Raw genomic sequence first — 6,993 nt, 5'->3', positions numbered from 1 at the left:
TTTTTATTAAAATGTCGCGCCATACGCTGTTGGTAGGTTTGGACATGATGCAAAGCTGCCAAGCGTTTTTCATCAAGGAAGACCAGTTCATCGTATCTTGCTCTAATCCAGTCGACTTCATCTAGTTGGCTTTCCAATGCAATTCGAAGAGAAGGGACTTCGAGTTTGATTGGTTGTACAACTTCAACTCCATAGACCAAAGAGAAAGGGGTAGCCCCCGTTGATGTACGAATAGAGGTTCGATAACCCCAAAGGGCGAAATGTAGCTTACTTAGCCAATCCTTGTAATTTTCTGTCATCTTTTCGATGATAGTTTTCACATTTTTGTTGGCCGATTCGACTGCACCATTTTTTTGTGGTCTGTAAGGTGATGATCAGTGATGCTTGATATGATATTTCTGTAATAATTCCGCGCATTCGGCTTGAAAATGTGTTCCATTATCACTAATCATCTCATGTGGTACCCCATAGCGGCATATGATATTTTTCTCAATGAATTGAGCTACATGTTTTTCCGTCAGCTTAGCATATGAGGCAGCTTCGACCCATTTGGTGAAATAGTCGATTGCTACGAGAATAAATTCATGCCCCTCTTGTCCTGGTGGTGTTATTTTTCCAATAATGTCAATGCCCCAAGCGGAGAAAGGCCATGGAGAAGTATACGTATAGAGGAGCAAAGGTGGAACATGCTATAAGTTTGCGTAGACTTGACACTTCATACATTTCTTGACGTATTCGTGACAATCTCTCTCCATAGTAGTCCAATAGTAACCTTGTCGTTGAATCTTTTGGACTAACATTTTTGCATTCATGTGTGTTCCACATATACCGGCATGAAGGTTTTCCATGGTTTTATGTGCTTCTCTCTTGGCTATGCATAAGAGATTTCTTCCCATTGCAGTTCTCTTGTGGAGTTCTCCCCTGATGAGCACATACTGTGAGGCCAGGAGCCTCAAAGCACGGCGTGCCCTTTTATCAGCATTTGGAGGGTATTCTCCTCTTGTCACATAATTGAGGATATCTGTATACCATGGCTCTTCATCTTCTTCTTGTGGTTCTTATTCATCGTCAAGTGCATGAACATAAGCCGGCTCATATCTTCTTTCTATGGTCAGTGGCATTCTGATTGTATCAGTTGGAATTCGCACCATTGATGCTAATTTAGCTAGTGCGTCGGCGAATTGGTTTTCTTCTCTTGGCAAATACGTATACTCCACTTCATCTAGTTGCTCCGTGAGAGTTTCTAAATGAGCTTGATACATAGCGAGACTTTCACTTCTCACTTTCCATCTCTTGGAGATTTGGTTAATGATTAGTGAAGAATCACCATAGATTCTGAGTTTCTTAATTCCCAAGGCGACAGCTGTTTCTAACCACAAAATGCATGCTTCATATTCTGCGGCATTGTTGGTGACATCAAAGTCGAGCTTCATGGAAATTGGGATGTGCTCTTCATTGGGTGATACGAGCAAAACTCCTACACCACATCCCTTTTGGTTTGAAGCTCCATCGAAATAGAGTGTCCAGCTATCATCTTCAGTCATGAGTAAATCTTCGTCAGGGAAATCGTACTCATCTTCTTCTTTTTCAGCTTCTTCTAGCGGAAAATCTGCTAAGAAGTCAGAAACCGCAGAACCTTTGATGGCTTTTTGTGGCATAAATCTCAAGTCAAACTGAGCAAGATTGACTATCCACCTTTATAATCTGCCGCTGAGTGTTGCTTTTTAGAACAAGTATTTGAGAGGATCCATCTTGGACACGACATGCACTGTGTGAGTTAGCATGTAATGTCTTAGTTTCTGTGCGGCCCATACAAGTGCGAGACACAACTTCTCAAGTGGTGTGTATCGCGTCTCATATCCTTGAAGTTTCTTGCTCAAGTAATAGATTGCATTCTCCTTGCTGTCGATCTCTTGTGCTAGCATTTCTCCCATCGTTACTCTTGTGACCGTAAGGTAGATTCGAAGAGGAAAGTCAGGTATTGCTGGCGCTAGCACGGGTGGGTTTGCCAAATACTCTTTGATTTTGTCGAAAGCCTTTTGGCAATCGTCATCCCATGTGACTGAGACATTCTTCTTGAGCTTCTTGAATATAGGTTCACATATCGCTGTGAGCTTTGATATGAACCTACTTATATACTACAACCTTCCAATGAAACCTCGAATTTCCTTCTCATTTTTGGGTGGTGGCATGGCCATGATCGCCTTTACTTTTGTAGGATCTATTTCAATCCCTCGAGAACTGATCACGTATCCAAGTAATTTGCCTGACGTGACTCCGAATGCGCATTTTGCTGGATTTAATCTCATGTTGTACTTACAGAGTCTTTCAAAGAACTTGCGAAGTGCAATAATATGGCCTGGGCGATCTTTAGACTTAACGATCATATCATCGACATAGACCTCCACCTCTTTGTGCATCATTTCATGTAACAATGCTGTAGCTGCTCTTTGGTAGGTGGCACCCGCGTTTTTCAACCCGAATGGCATTACCGTATAGCAATATGTACCCCATTGCGTGATGAATGTGGTTTTCTCCATGTCTTCTTCGGCCATCAATACCTGATTATATCCGGCGTAACCATCCATGAATGACAGGAGTGCATGGTTTGCTGTATTATCGACCAGAATGTCAAAGTGAGGTAGAGGGAACCCATCTTTTGGGCTTGCTTTATTGAGATCCCTGTAATCAACACACATTCTGACCCTTCCATCCTTCTTTGGAATTGGAACCATATTTGCTATCCATTCCGGATACTTGGATACTCTGATGAAACCTGCAGCCAACTGCTTCCTCATTTCTTCCTTGATTTTGAGAGCCACATCCGGTTTCATACGGCGCAACTTTTGTTTGACAGGCTTCATACCTGGAATGAGTGGTATCATATGCTGAGCTATATCCCTGTCAATTCCTGGAATATCTTGGTATGACCAAACAAATACATCAACAAATTCACTAAGCAAGTTAATTAGCTCTTTGCGTTCATCTTGACTTAGTGTTAATCCAATTTTTACTTCTTTAACAGTCGTATCATTGGAAATGTTAACTGTTTCTGTATCTTCAATAACTGCTGTTTTATTTTCGTGTTCTTCCATTGCTTTTATTATTTCTTTGTCATTTTTATCATTATCAAAGCAATATTGATCAGGGTTAGGGGAATGACACGCATTGTAAGCAAAGGTACTCATTTTATTGAATTCATTGGCTAATACATCAAAAGAGGCAAGGTCGGCTGCGACCTTACCAGAATCATTAGGACTAGAAATAGAGGACTCAACAAGAGACTTAGGGTTGAACTCTATAGCAGAAAGAGGGTCGGCCTCAGACTCTAAGGACTCGTCTACAGACTTAGACTCAGACTCGGACTCGGACCTAGACTACTCAGACTCATCAAACATAGGACCCTCGCCAGCGGTTATTTCCAACTTCTCACCACTCGGCGTAGTGATCCTCAATGTCTTGCGCCATCCCTTTGAAATGTTTTCAGCTTGGACAATTAACTCGGAGGGGTCAAAATCCTTGTTTGCTATGAAAGCTTGAACGAGGTTGGAATTATCATTGCGGACCGACTTGGACTCATTTTTCTCCATTCCAAAAAGAAGGTTGATTCCTAGATCATCAGAGTTTAGGCTAGCTGGTTTCTTGGCTGTGGAGAGCTCTTCGTCTTCATCTACAAAGTCACAATCGAGGAACACCTCGAATCCCGGTTCACGGATCCCATCATGGTCCTATCATGGACGAATGGCTCAGGGAATTCATAGCATGGGAAGTCTTCCCCTTCTTTGATGTACTGGCCACTGAGGGTGAACGGATATGGATCCATGGCTATTTCCGTCTTCGTGATTCGAGCATTATTGCGAGCCTTCATCTTCAATGCAGCTCGTTTCAGATCTTCTTTTGTTGGCTTGAATCCCAAGCCAAAAGTATCCTTCTTGAGTGCACCAGGATGGCCCTAAGATTCAGCCATTTTCTTCTTGAGTCCAAGGGTCATTCCAGGGAAATGACCTTGCTTCTTCAGAATGACATTGATACTGGTGTTTGAATAGGGATCGAAGTCGAGATGGCACTTTTCCTCCTCTTCGATCATGAGAACATCATCTAGTGAAAACCTCCAAAGATCTTCATCTTCTTCGTCATGTTTAACATGGACGATAGGAGTATCAATAACTTGAATGCGCATAGGAGAATCATCGATAGTAATTGGAACCCCTCCAACTATGGCTTTCACTTTCTGGTGAAGCGATGATGGAATCGCCATTAGCTCATGAAGCAAAGGGCGTCCTAACAACAGATTGAAAGAGGCCTTAATGTCCACCACCTGAAATTTGGTGCGACGTTCAATGGCCCTAGTAGTTATATTCAGTATGATAGTACCCACGGCTTGACGGCGAGTATTATCATAAGCACGAATCCCTTGAGTGGAGGGAGTCAATTCTTCATTCTTTATGCCCAACTTCTTTGCAGTACGGAGTGGGCACACATTGATTGCAAAGCCATTATCAACCAGGCTCATAGGAACATTCATCTGCCTACACACCACAGTGAGGTGTAAGGCCTTATTATGTTGATCCCCTTCCGGGGGCAGATCCTTATCAGAAAACGAAATCAGATTGCTAGTACTTGGCAACTCAGTAGTGAGAAAGTTGACCAGTCCTTGAGGAGTCATGTCATCATCAACTCCTATCTTCATCAGAGCATTCATCACAGCCTTTCGATGCTCGTGGGAAGTAGCCAAAAGCTTCCATACATTCATCTCCACCTTGGTCTTTTGCAGTTGTTTGACCACATCGTTGTTCATAGGATCGATGGGATCAACTATCGGATGTGATTGTGGTGGAGGTGAAGGTGGATTAGGTTGTTGCAACCGTCCACTTCTGGTGAGAACCTTGACCTCAAAGTCCCCCCAAACGTCTTCACTGGTTCCAAGAGATGAACAGGCTATATCCTTGAGATAGACGTCTTCATCATTACTATCCCAAATTCCATTCACTTCTTCAGTACTTGAGATAAACGACTTCCGGCAGAGGTTCATTCACAGGTTGAATGAGTATCGACGGATCAAAGGAGACTTCATCCCCCATGATAGCCAAAGCATCAGAAAGAGGACCTGTTTGAATGTTAGGCTTCTTGCCCCCTGGAGGGACAGGAAGTTGATTAGCATCGATCAGATCTTGGATTGCATCCTTCAGCCTCCAACACTTCTCAGTATTATGACCCTTGCCTTGATGAAACTTGCAATAAGCATTGGGGTCATATCTAGCGGTCCTATTCTCTGGCCGAGGTTTTGGAAATGGTCCGATTGGCATAATCAGTCCTTGACCATGCAAACGGTCATAAGCAGCATCATAAGTCATTCCCAAAGGCGTGTAAACCCTCCTTTGCCTTTGGAATCTTTGAGGAGGAGCATTAAGGGCCAACACATCATTGATATTGATATTGTTGGTAGCATTATTGGGCTTAGAAGACGAAGAAGAAGGATTGTCGTTCTTCTTGTTTTTCCAAGTGCTGTTGTTATTGTTGCTACCAACAGACTTCATCAGTTCATCTTCGATATTGATTCCAATATCGTATACAGCTTCAAAGGTACTCAGAGGTAGAAACTTCAAGTGTTTCTTGTACTTATGAGTCAGATTGGCAATGAACAAGCGAACCATTTCCTTCTCCTTGGGGGGATCCACCAGGAGCGCAGCTGTTTCCCTCCACCTGCTTAAGTAAGTGGTGAAGCCTTCATTCTCTTTCTGTTTGAGAATGGAGAGTTCACGTTCAGAAGTCTTGGTCTGGATGTTACACTTGTAACGATTCATAAAGCTCTCAGCAACATCCTCCCAGGTCGCGACATGCTTGGATTCCAAAGAATAGAACCACTGTTCACAGGCATGCTCTAAGGAAAGAGGGAACACCGTAGGGAAGAGTGTCACATCTACTCCCTTAAGAGCCATAGTTGCAGAAAAAGCCTTCAAGTGGAAAAGCAGATTATTAGTAGGCTTGAATTTGGGAATGTCAGCAGTGGAAAACTTCTCAGGAAGCTTCTCTCTTATGGACGAAGAGGTGACAGGCTGTTCCACATAAGTGAACTCTTCAAAAATCTTGCTCATCTGTTCCTTAATCTTGTCAATTGCGGCAGTAGTGACATTGTTTTGATTGTCTTGTTCTACAGTGCTGACTCTAGTGGTGAGTGTCTGCATCATGTCTGACAATCTTTCAATTGTCCTGTTGAGGTTCTCAATGTCTTCCTTAGTGGCCATTGGTTGAAAGTAGACTGGAGATGAATCTTGTGGAGATGATTGAGGTGGTTTCCTTGTACGCCTCTTTGGTACAAGAGGTTGTTGAGTTATGGACTCGAACCGTAACAATCTACCCCTGCTTCTTGACCAAGTGCTGTGACACCGAAACAAACACACCTTTAATGACCAAACTTAACCTTGACCCATCCGGATTTTTTTTTTTTTATTAAAAATCTATAATTTTGAAATTCTACTTGTTTATTTTTTTTATTTTTTAAAAAAAACTAATTGGAGGATACCATCCGACTTACTCCGAAAAAAAAAACGACACAAAAAAAACAAGTCTTCCCTAAAATACGGTCAAAAGGTGGTGCGCGACTTAAAAAAAGTGTGTGAACATAATGTGCGAGTGATTAAGTGAGGTTGTAGACGCGTGTTTTGACCGTATAGCTAGACACGACACAAAACTGGACACAACATTTGCACAAAAATCGAAAAAAGGACTGACAGGACACTTTCCTGGGCACCGTGTCACGGTACAGATTGTCGTGACACGGTTCAGTCTACCGTCAGACGGCAGACAACTCCGTGTCACGGCACTGTTCACCGTGGAAAGGCAGAAAATGCCGTGACACGGTGCGCAGTTCCAGGTCAGTTTTGTGATTTTTCCAGATTTTAACCGATTTTAGGTCCGTACTAATTACTATGTGAGAATAAAAACCCTCGGTCATGGGTTAAACAAAAGAGCAAACACATAAAGGTTAGCACC

The sequence above is a fragment of the Chenopodium album genome, chromosome 7 (assembly GCF_948465745.1).
Source record: "Chenopodium album chromosome 7, dcCheAlbu1.1, whole genome shotgun sequence".
Classification (NCBI taxonomy): domain Eukaryota; kingdom Viridiplantae; phylum Streptophyta; class Magnoliopsida; order Caryophyllales; family Amaranthaceae; genus Chenopodium; species Chenopodium album.
The sequence above is the reverse complement of the archived record's forward strand: the minus strand, read 5'-3'. Positions refer to the sequence as shown.